This window comes from Bufo bufo, chromosome 1, assembly GCF_905171765.1.
Source record: "Bufo bufo chromosome 1, aBufBuf1.1, whole genome shotgun sequence".
Taxonomy (NCBI): domain Eukaryota; kingdom Metazoa; phylum Chordata; class Amphibia; order Anura; family Bufonidae; genus Bufo; species Bufo bufo.
Genome location: NC_053389.1, coordinates 615,197,038 through 615,210,143, shown reverse-complemented (window position 1 = coordinate 615,210,143; position 13,106 = coordinate 615,197,038).

The following is a 13,106-nucleotide window of genomic DNA, read 5'->3' as shown; positions in this document are numbered from 1 at the left end:
CCAACCGGCCTCACAACCGCAGGCCACGTGTAACCACACCAGCCCAGGACCATCCAGCATGTTCACCTCCATGATTGTCTGAGACCAACCCCCCGGACAGCTGCAACAACAATCGATTTGCATAACCAAAGAATTTCTGCACAAACTGCCAGAAACCATCTCAGGGAAGCTCATCTGCATGCTCGTCGTCCTCATCAGGTTCTGGACCTGACTGCAGTTTGTCATCGTAACCGACTTGAGTGGGCAAATGCTCACATTCGATAGCGTCTGGCATGTTGGAGAGGCGTTTTGTTCACGAATAAGTCCCGGTTTTCACTGTTCAGGGCAGATGGCAGATAGCGTGTGTGGTGTCGTGTGGGTAAGCGGTTTGCTGACTTCAACGTTGTGGATCGAGTGGCCCATGGTGGCGGTGGGGTTATAGTATGGGCAGGCGTATGTTATGGACAACGAACACAGGTGCATTTTATTGATGGCATTTTGAATGCACAGAGATACAGTGACGAGATCCTGAGGCCCATTGTTGTGCCATTCATCCACGACCATCACTTCATGTTGCAGCATGATAATGCACGGCCCCATATTGCAAGGATCTGTACACAATTCCTGGAAGCTGAAAACATCCCAGTTCTTGCATGGCCAGCATACTCACCGGACATGTCACCCATTGAGCATGTTTGGGATGCTCTGGATCGGCATATACGACAGCGTGTTCCAGTTCCTGCCAATATTCTGCAACTTCGCACAGCTATTGAAGAGAAGTGGACCAACATTCCACAGGCCACAATCAACAACCTTCAGGGTTGGCTCATACGGATAGGAGACAGGGTCAGATTTAGGGATGTGTAGGAGGTGAACAGCTCCCTAATTCTCTGTCCTGGCCTTGCAGCGACTCCATCTGCTGATACCGCACGGCTGAGGGTTTTCCCCACCCTCAGCCATGACAGGTGTGGCCACCATTTGCCTCACGCAACCACTAAACCATCATGGTTGAGGCATAAAGGCAGTTACGAACATATGCAGATCAGTAAATCTTTTTCTTCCACGGTAAGTGATAAATATACAGCATTAAAACCTATCTCAATTGTAATACGGATCATGCTGTGTACTTGATCACTTGTACTACCTGCAGATTACAATATGTGGGTTGCACTATTAATTCCATTAAGACAAGAATCCGCAGACATATATCTGACATACTGCATTATAAAACATGGAATGTGTCGGCAGCTACATTGCATTTTGCAGTTGTTCATCAAGGAAATGTATTGAGCTTAATAGCCCAAGGAATAGAGAGAGTCATCATGCCCAGTAGGGGGGGTGATTATAAGAAAAAACTGCTTAGTCGTGAGACTTATTGGATGCATGAACTAAGAACGTGTTCCCCCTCAGGCTTAAATAGAAAATATGACCTGATCGTGCAGTACTAATCCTTCCACTCTGTTTAGTTTATCATTGGATGTTTAATATATATATTTTTTATTTTTTTTTGTGTTTGCACATATAGAGTTAAGTATGTGGTGGTGGCTGCAGTTAATTTCTTCTTAATTGCCTCCAGCCCATGTAGACCATGTGACCTCCTCCTGTTTTTTGGTTGGGGGGACATTGCTTTATATGGACTGGCATTCCAGTGTATAGTTGTCATGAGTAAGGACCATTCATTTTTTTTTTGGTACGAAACGCGTAGAACCTGTAAGTTTTTTCCTATATGTGGAGATTTTAACGTTGGAATAAAGTGACACATTTTTTAGAAGCTGGATTTCTTTATTTTCTGTCTACAGTTTTTAATAAATAATCAATTTTCTTTAAAGTACATGTGTGCACTGTGCTCTACATTGTTGATTTATTTCTCATTTATAACTAAGAAGATAAAGGGGTTATCTCATAACTACTGTAAAAATTAAAAATCAGATATTATATAGTACATGACAATCCCTTTTTTTAACAAAGCTAGAACCAGCCCTGTACCTCACCTGGATGCAGAAATTTCCCCATTCATTCTGTTAGATTTATATTAAGCTAGCAGCTCAAGGGGAGTGTCTTTTCTGCTGCAGCTCAGCTCTCAGCTCTCCCTATCACAGCTAAGGGGGTGTGTCTCAGCTCTCCCTATCACAGCTAAGGGGGCGTGTCTCAGCTCTCTCCCTATCACAGCTCAGGAGGCAGTTGAAGTATGAAACTGAGCATGTGCGGCCTTCTCAGTGAGCAGGTCAAAAAAAAAAATATATATATATATAAACAGTAGAGGTGCTGGGTGTGGGACCCCCGCTGATCATATATATATATATATATATATATATATATCTTCTCAGCAACCACTTACTTTTAGCTCATGAGTGACACACCGCTGAAATCAGCATTTCTGTCACAATTTTATGCTGCCCACAGTGAGGTCAGCATAAAGTTGATGACAGGTTCCCTTTAATAGTTGGAAGTACAATTTATGTATGAGATAACCAAGATGATTGTCCATAAAATGATGGTAGTCTCACATTTGAAGCTGTAGTGGAAGGTGAGGTATGTTCTAAACATTGTTACTCTTTTGCTCGTCAGTGTATGTGATCAGTCAAAATGTATATATTTACATCTGAATATGGTATAGGCAGCTGTTTTAGCATCCAAATAGTTTTTTCTGTAAAATATTATAACTATATAGTTTTAGTAAAGGAAGGAAAAGGGAACTGCTGAACAATATATGCTCTAAAAACGTTGATGTGATCACTGTCAGCACCATGACACATGATCTGTTCACCCTGGGATAGCACAAAACATCTATTGTTCCCCTTTCCTTTTTTGTTATAATTGTACATCAACAAGTTTTTAAGCCAGGTCAGTAACATTCTTTTAGTGGAAGCTTTGAGAGGTCAATTCTTCATGGTTTCTAAGCAGTAACAAACAGACGTCAGAGCCATAGCTAGAGTTTCCTTCACTGGGGAAGACGCTTAGTGTTATGGACGCTGTCTATACCCACCACCACTTCATTCCTCCCAGTGAGCATGACCATGTTGCTCACCGGCTCCACTGTTCTGGTGGTCCAGCTTCCCCAGCGACCCTCTCTCTCTGTGCCAGCTTCCCAGGCCCGGAGTAATGCTGTTCTTTCTCCACACAGGTTAAGGCCTGCTTCTTGCTGGCAAAATGCCTCTCACTGCCCATAGGGTGTGCACACCGTCTCCGGCTCCTTGATCTTCCTCAGCCTATGGCTGGCCACCCTGGAATATTTAAAGAGGTTCTCCAGGATTAAATTCTACCATATAGAGAACATCAGCATGTCAGAGAATTACAGCTTTGTTAAAGGGCTTTTCCAGCTGCTTACCACATGTACATCTTTCCCAGTTTTTGTTTTTCAATTTGGACTCTCCTAACCCGTTTTCATCATACAATCACTTCACTCTAGTTTGTTGTCATCCTGTATGTAGCATGTCCTGCTGTGTATGCAACCAAACCCATGATGCACTTATCTCCTTTCTTTGCCACAGCTCCAGCACCGCTCCTAAAAACACCCAGAGAGTTTATAGCCCCTCCCACCCAGCAGGTTACATAGACACTCCCCTATCACTGTCTCACCCATGGACATAACATCACAGGAAATAAGAAAGACCTGCATGGACATGGATATGGTCATGTGACCACAGCCCAGAATGGAAGATAGGAGCAATAAAGGTAAAAGAAATACATTAAAAAGTTACAGCCACTTTCATAAATTATTATTTTAAAGGATCTTGAGGCAAACTGGAAACCCCCTTTAGGGCAGTGAATCCCAGTGATGACTTGTTTTCCCCTTGTACTGACTGTATATATGTAGCAGGGATTATACATACACTTTTGTCACAGTCCACAGCAGCCCAGTGAGCTGTCTGATGAACTAGCTCAGGGATGTCAAACTTGTGTCCCTCCAGTTGTTGCAAAACTACAACTCCCAGCATGCCTTGATAGCTGTAGGCTATCTGATGAAAGTTGTAGTTTTGCAACAGCTAGAGGGCCAAAAGTTTGACATCCCTGAACTAGCTGATTGTTTTTTTAAGTCAGTTGGAAGGCATTTCACAACTTTTTTCCTCTGTAGAGTAATATGCAAAGCTATTACAAATTACACACAAGAGAACTGTCACTAGTACATGTCATTATTTTATTTTTTACATATTCCTTATATGGTTTTGCATAAGGTTGGGGAAAAGGGCTTTGTCTATCCTCGGGCGGAGTTGTATAAGTGTCTTCTTTTTTCTAGCAACAGCACGTTTCCTGATAATGCTGCTAAGCAGCATGTACAGTAGTTGAGCGCAATTCTATTAAATCCTTCATCCATGTAGAAAAGTGTCACTCAATTAGTGGAGAAATGTCAGGGAAAATGCAGCAGCACATGACAGTCACTCAAGTAAATGGGCATTACAGAAAATCCAGATCTACCAAAATGTCGGATGTCTTTATGCTCTAATATGGCATTTGGATTGTCTTCATGAAACTGTTGGGTCACGTTAGGGTCACCAAGAAATGTTGTGGAAAACAACTCAGAAAACGCATTCTTCAGGAAGAATAAGGTTTATTGCGGCTAGCCGGGAGCATTAACAGCTTCAATCGCACAAATGAAAACGCTCAAAGGTGGAGAGGCCCACACTCATCTTTTACACATAACCATCCTAAACTTTACATACTTGTCTTATTCTCATTGGATAGGTTAAACTCTCTCTACAACCCCATTGGACATCTCCATGCATGGATAATGCATGCTTGCTTCGTGTTCTTCTTGGCCAACATCTGTTATTCATTACCAATGCTTGATTAATCCTGTCTAGTCTATAGCCCCTCACCCAAGTGAGTGCCCCCACCTTATAAATGTGTACACACACATAAGATTTGGGAATGTATTGTCTGGTATAATCAGGCGGCATTATACTATATATTTTTCATTTTCTCCTTCAAACGAACCCTTGTCTTATCCCGAGGCAGTGTGCTATATACACTCACCTAAAGAATTATTAGGAACACCTGTTCTATTTCTCATTAATGCAATTATCTAGTCAACCAATCACATGGCAGTTGCTTCAATGCATTTAGGGGTGTGGTCCTGGTCAAGACAATCTCCTGAACTCCAAACTGAGTGTCAGAATGGGAAAGAAAGGTGATTTAAGCAATTTTGACCGTGGCATGGTTGTTGGTGCCAGACGGGCCGGTCTGAGTATTTCACAATCTGCTCAGTTACTGGGATTTTCACGCACAACCATTTCTAGGGTTTACAAAGAATGGTGTGAAAAGGGAAAAACATCCAGTATGCGGCAGTCCTGTGGGCAAAAATGCTTTGTGGATGCTAGAGGTCAGAGGAGAATGGGCCGACTGATTCAAGCTGATAGAAGAGCAACGTTGACTGAAATAACCACTCGTTACAACCGAGGTATGCAGCAAAGCATTTGTGAAGCCACAACACGCACAACCTTGAGGCGGATGGGCTACAACAGCAGAAGACCCCACCGGGTACCACTCATCTCCACTACAAATAGGAAAAAAAGAGGCTACAATTTGCACGAGCTCACCAAAATTGGACTGTTGAAGACTGGAAAAATGTTGCCTGGTCTGATGAGTCTCGATTTCTGTTGAGACATTCAAATGGTAGAGTCCGAATTTGGCGTAAACAGAATGAGAACATGTATCCATTCTCTGATGGCTACTTCCAGCAGGATAATGCACCATGTAACAAAGCTCAAATCATTTCAAATTGGTTTCATGACCATGACAATGAGTTCACTGTACTAAAATGGCCCCCACAGTCACCAGATCTCAACCCAATAGAGCATCTTTGGGATGTGGTGGAACGGGAGCTTTGTGCCCTGGATGTGCATCCCTCAAATCTTCATCAACTGCAAGATGCTATCCTATCAATATGGGCCAACATTTCTAAAGAATGCTATCAGCACCTTGTTGAATCAATGCCACGTAGAATTAAGGCAGTTCTGAAGGCAAAAGGGGGTCCAACACCGTATTAGTATGGTGTTCCTAATAATTCTTTAGGTGAGTGTATGTTATATACTTCTGAGCCAGCATAGTCTAACAGTAAAAGCCCTTTCCTTTTATCATCTTTAATGTCTATGGCTAGAGATGAGCGTATCGAAGTTGATGAAGTGGAATTCGGTCCGAATTTCAGGAAAAATTTGATTTGCACTGAAGCCGAATTTCCTCTCGCTGTGGCATTAGAAGAATTTTGATATCTCTGACTTTTAGTCTAACCAGACTGTCTATTACTCTGTAATTCCTCTAGCGCCGTTCTATGGAAACAGTAGGTTTAAAGAGCACACCAAATGCTTGAAATAACTTCTTTATTAACCTAAACTTTTCTTCATATAACACTGCCGCCTCCGCAGCAGATAGTCCATGTACAAAACACGTGTTGAATAAAGTATCACAAAATGGCGGTATGCATAAGATGTTGGTTCAACTGTTCAATCTTGTCATTCAAGATAAAATGGTGGATATATCTCTCTCTTGAGTATCTGACCTCTCACTTTAAGTTATTTAAGCACTTTATGATCTCGCTGAGAGGTATATCTGAGGTCTAACTAATAGTTTACTTACTGAATTTGGTCACAATTTGCAGTATGCAGTTAGCAGTAACTATTTGCAGATTGGTTGAGTATGATCTGGTATGGTTGTATGCAATTTGGATTGCAATATGGAATTTTAATTTGGATTGTGAACTTTGTAGTTTGCAATTGTATGATATTTAGAATTTATTGGAACTGTAAGTAAACACACATATAACTGGTTCAGTATACAGTTCTAATCACTATATTAACAAATATGAACATTATATAACTGTTTTAAATACCTCTTTTGGCCTCTCTGCTTCCATAAAACACAGCTCTTAGTGGAGTGAATGTTTGCTCAGCTTCTCTCTCTGGTGAATAATAATTCCAGCAGCTACTGCTTGGGGAATTTCCCACACAAGCTGTGTGTGAGGCTGGCTGTAATTGGTCAAAACTCCTGGGCTATGTGAGGCTAGCTAGGATTGGTAAACACTCCCAGCAACAACAGTTTAACTCTATGCTTTCTGTTGTTTCTGCTGTGTCATTGAGCTTACCTAACATTATATAATGAATCTTAAAGGCATATTATCTTGTCTGCTTCTGTGAACACAATATATAACAGTTTTATGACCTCCAAACATGAAGTCACTGTAAATAACTCTGCTTTTATCTTTAACACACAAACATAGGAACTGTATTAAGGTTAAACAATAGAATAAACACAGGCTTATGGTCTCCAAATCCCTAGGGAACCACTAGTTTATCTCTCGAACTGTTAATTACATATATCTTATATGTTCTCACATTGTATTCTGATCTGTATAACCTTGTTACCACAATGTGTTCTGGTATATTCAATATATATGTACCGGTTTATTGTTTAAACTTTAATAAAAAGAAAATTGTAAAGAAAAGGAACTGTATGAAGGTTATTGGCAGGTCTAGCTGTATAAACATATATCAACCTAGGACAGGTCTTAGATGGCCAGCTACACTCCCACCAAAATTACCTATAATTCTATGTTCTCAGTAGTAGGACTTAAACATGAATTTGAGGAATTTTCCATCATGTTCTCAACTTTCAAGTGTCTTTTATCACTCTCAAGTAGAACAACTAACTGATGTATAGGACGTTCCAACTTGAGTGGAGTAGTGAGATGTTTTCCTTTTTTGTCAAGTTTTGAGTCTCCTATTTGTAACAACACTCTTCTTACTAGTTTGTCTTCATCCTTTTGAACTTCTAGAATTTTGGCCACTTTCCATTGACTTCTAGGTAAATCTTCTTATTTCACTAACACTATGTTACCAACTTGGACATTCTTCTGGGTGTTTGCCGTTTACTTCTTATCATAAGATTGGCTAAGTACTCTTTCCTCCATCTATTCCAAAACTGTTCTGCTAGATATTGAACTCTTCGCCATCTCGTTTTAGCATATAAATCCTCTTTGGTGAACTTGCCAGGTGGTGGCTGTATGTAATCAGACTTAAGGTGAAGTAGATGGTTGGGAGTAAAAGGGTCCAAACTTATTGGATCGTTGATGTTATCAACTGTAAGTGGACGACTGTTAACAATAGACATTACTTCGTAGAACAGGGTCCTAAGTGAAGCATAATCTATTCTTCCGTCGTTCTTTTTCAACCCTGAACTTAACACATTTCTTACAGTTCTGATTTGTCTTTCCCAAACTCCTCTGTATGGCTTGCATGTAGAGCATTCATGGGAAAATCACACTGTTTCTCTAACAAATATTCAGTTACTTTTTCTTTATCAATCTTTTTTCGAGCTTTGCTCAATTCACTCTTTGCTCCGACAAAATTAGATCCTTGGTCAGATCTAAGCTCTCTGACAGTACCTCTAATGGCTATGAAACATCTCAAGGCATTGATGAATGCGTCAGTTGACATATCCTCTAACATTTCCAGGTGAATTGCTCTGGAGCTCAGACATGTAAATATTAGTCCATATCTCTTGTACTCCTTGCGGTTCTGTTTGGTAATGAATGGGCCAAAACAATCCATTCCGATATAAAGAAATGGTGGTAATGGTTTTACACGATCTGCCGGTAAATCTGCCATTCTTTGTTCTTCAGTAGGTCTACATGCCTTTCTGCAGACTACACATTTACTTATATACTTTGCTATAACTTTGCTTCCTTTCACTATCCAGTAACCACCTTCTCTCAAACAGCTGTGGGTAAAGCTTCTTCCTTGATGCAAGGATTTGTTGTGGTAGTGATGAACAATCAATCCTATGAAGGTAGAATTTTTGGGTAGAATTTCTGGATGCTTCACTCTGCTAGGTAACGATGCATTTTCCAGTCTCCCTTCCACCTTCAATATACCATCCTGCAGAACAAGATTAAGCTTGTACATTGGGTAGTTGTTTAGAAGCCTTTTAGGTTCTTGACTAAGTCTCATCAACTCTTCACTGTAGAATCTCTTTTGAATGAGTCTTATGGCTGTTTCTTAAGCTTTCATTCTTTCTTCTGCATTCAACAATTCCTTCTTTCTGATTCTCTTTGCCAAACGTTGAATTCGAGCTACTACATTTATGACCATATTCCATTTTGAACATCTGGCTAGTCTTTCAAGTATGTCATCTTGACACTTGGCAGCAGTGCACAATGTTTGTACAATTCTGTGTAACCTTTACTGGCCGTGATTTCCTTTTCCCAAAGGAACTCTGGGCCTGTGAACCAATTTAAATTTTTTAATTCTGTTACATTCAGGCCTCTTGAAGCATGATTTGCTGGGTTATGCTTTGTGTCTATGTGATGCCAATGTTCTAGATTTGTTATTTCCTGAATTTTCTCAACTCTGTTGGCCACAAAGATATGGAATCTTCGAGTTTCGTTCTTTATGTATCCTAGGACAACTTGTGAGTCTGTCCAAAAATATTCTTCATCTATTTTAAATTCGAATTCTTCACTCAGAAGCTTGATTACTGATGCTGAAACTACGGCTGCTGTCAGTTCAAGTCTTGGTATTGTCTGAATACAGGTAGGTGCAACTCTGGCCTTCCCCATAACCAGGGCACAGTGTATCTTTTCTTCTCCTATTACTCTGATGTAGGAGCACTGACCATAACCATAACTACTAGTATCTGATAAATGATGAAGTTCTATTTTCTTGTACTTTCCGAAATCATGAGGTACAAAATATCTGGGTATCCGAACTTCTCTCAAGTTTTGCAAGTCTCTTATCCAACTCTCCCACCTTGGCCTCAAATTTTCAGGTATGGGTTTATCCCATCCTAACTTCTGCCTGCATAATTCTTGCAGTATTTCTCTTGCTTTGAGGATCACTGGGGCCAAGAATCCTAATGAATCATATATAGAAGCCACTGCGGAAAGAATGGTACGTCTAGTTGCAACTTTATCTTCAATAGATACTTCAAAGAAGAACTTGTCATTCTCTACATTCCATCCCAATCCAAGTACGTTCTGAACTGGAAGATGATCATAATTGAGATCTACATTCTTCATTGTTGCTGCACGTTCAGAGTCACTGATGGATTCCAGTACCTCTCTGTTGTTTGAGATGAATTTATGAAGGCGCATGTTTTCTCTTGCGCATAACTCTTGGCTTTCTTTCACTAGTTTGATTGCAGATTTTGTGGACTCTAGACTTATGAGACCATCATCTACATAAAAGTTTTTCTTCAGAAAATTTGCTGCTGTTGGGCATTCCTTTTCATTCTGATTGGCCATGTACTTCATACCATAATTGGCGCAACCTGGAGACGATGCTGCTCCAAACAAGTGTACTTTCATTCTATATTCTGCTGGCTCTGAATCTGTATCTCCGTCCTCCCACCATAGGAACCTCAGGAAGTCTCTATCTTCATTCTTCACATGAAACTGGTGGAACATCTTTTCAACGTCACACATGACTGCTATGGGATAATTTCTGAATCTACAGAGTACTCCAGGCAGAGTGTTTGTAAGATCTGGTCCTTTTAGTAGATGATCATTCAGTGCAACACCATTGTACTTTGCTGAGCAATCAAATACTACTCTAATCTTATCTGGTTTCTTTGAGTGGTATGTACTACACTTCTCTTTCTTTAGGCTGATTATTAACTTTCTCTGCATGTCCTTCTTCAAGGGTGCCTTCCATGAATTTCAAATAATCATTCTTGAGTTTGGGATCTCTTTCCATCCTTTTCTTCAATCATTTCAATCTTGCTAGGGCAAGATTTCTGTTATTTGGTAGACGAGGTTGCTCTCTAAAGGGTAAGGGCATTTCAAGATGACCTTGTTGATTCTGCTGAATACTTTCTTCTAGAGTGTGTATGAACTTTATGTCTTCTTGGGATACACTCTTTTCTTTAGAACTTATATCTGCAAAGTCAGATTCAAGGATCTTCATTACTTTTGCTGGACTTACAGTTGGTAACTCTTGGACAGATATTCGATGACACAATCCTGTCACCTGTCTTGAGTTTGCGATCTGCTGTTTTCCTCCAACAACACCCCATCCTAGATAAGTTTGAACAGCGTAGAGTTCACCCTTTCCTCCTGTGATTACCTTTCATGGTACCAAGGCTTCGGGACAATCGTAGCCTATCAACAGTCCAACACCAAACTCCTTCAGTGGGGACATTTCATGAGATATGACAGATAGGTACTCCCATTTATATGCTGTTTCACAGGTAGGTATGCGATCTCGTTCTAGAGTTATATCGTCTTTTGTATAAGCTGGCGGTAGATCTAATGTGAACTTTGAATGAAGTCCTCTAACTCTCAGTCCTTTGACCCTTTGACTGTTCACTAATGTGTCTCTTCCCGTCATCATGGTGAGTTTGAACTTCACTGGTTCTGTAGCCACTTGTAATTTCTTGCAGATTTCTTGATCAATGAAGGTGACGTCACTCTGGGCATCCAGTAGCGCATATGCATATACCTTCTTGTTCCTCCTTTTAGGATTTGAAATAAAAATTGGTACAACCATTCATGTGCCGTTGCTTTCTCCTTCCCTCACTCTGCAAGGTAATTCCGATACTTTCTTTCCTTCCTCAGTATCCCTAGGTATTGAGGATTTATCTTTCTTTGGACGTTCTTCATGTAGTGGTGTAGGATGGCGTCCTTTGCTAATGCTGCATGTGGCCTTTTTCTTACACTCTTTAGGAACATGGCCTTTTCTTAGAAAACCAAAACACAGTTGATTCTCAAGTACAAACCTTTTCTTTTCATCTGGGGACTTCTCCTTCACTTGTGTATGGAGTGGTTCTCTCCACAGAACATACACTTGAAGGTAGTCTGAAGATTTGTCGGTTCTGTCTCTCTACTGATCCCAGTAGTGACTTTGAACTTGCTCTCGTAGGTATCTGGACCTTTAGCTGCTGTGTTGGTTGCAAAGCTAGTTGCTCTTGCACGTCTTATCTATTTTTCAGGCCTTTCTTCTAAGGATTTTAAGACGTAACATGATGTTACTGGATTACATGCTATCCGTGCTTCTTTATTGATGAACTCAGAGAACTCTTTAAAACTTGGGAAGCTCTTGCCTAGATCTAACTATTCAGTCACATGGCGATTTCATCTAGAAGCCACTTCTTCAGGTAGCTTGGCTAGCATCCTGTGGTTTTCTAGATAGTCGTTCAGTACTTCTAGACCTTGAACATGTGGGATGGCATTGCTGCATGCTTGCAGGAAGTCACCATACTTTTGGAGTCTGAAGTGTTCTTTAGGACCTATTTTAGGGCAGTTATTCAATTTCTCTCTAAAAGCTCTTTGTACTAAGAAAGGGTGACCATATTGAGCATTTAATTTTTCCCAAGCTTGCTTGTAGGCTTCTTCGTCTTTTCTATAGAAGTTACCTTCAAGAACTTTCTTTGCTTCCCCACCAACATATCTCTCAAGGTAGAATATCTTGTCGACTGGACTGAAGCAATGAAGCTCAATGATCATTTCAAAACTTGCCTTCCACTCTATGAACTTCAGTACGTCTCACAAAAATACAGTAGGTTCCGGAGCGGGAAGTCTCGTTAGGACTGTTCTTTGTGGTCTTGCTGGGACAATGGTTGTAACATTCTTCTGAGCATTGACGTGGCATCTAGGAATAGAATCATCCAGTTCTATTTTCTCACTTATTTTGGAATTAGGTCCCTTTCTTCTTCTTTTCCCGTAGAGATAGAGGGTAAATCCACACACCTTTTTCCTAACACTGGACTAGGCCTCTCTTTGTTTTTCTGAGCAGAGATGGAACTTATTTCCTCACTAAGTGCTGGAGATTTCCTTCCATTCTCCTGGGAGTATGTAGGAAAGTAGGAGTCTGCTTCTTCACTTAGTATAGATTTGAAGCTATGACTACTCTGATTCATATCCTCTATGTGTACTCTGAGTCTGGCTTCTATAATCTTAACTTCTTTTTGCCTTTCCAGACTTTTCAATTCAGCTTCCATTTGATGGCGCTGTGCTTTCATTTGACAGCGCTGTGCCTCGATGGCAGCTTCAATTTCAATTTCTGCTCTCTTGACAGCAAGTTGTTCGGCTAATTCCTTTCTTTTGGCTGAAGTATTTGAGGACTCTGATATATGGATGGCACTTCTGCTAGCTAAGGAAGTCACACTTGAGATTGTGGTTCCCCTTAGCATAGTCTCTC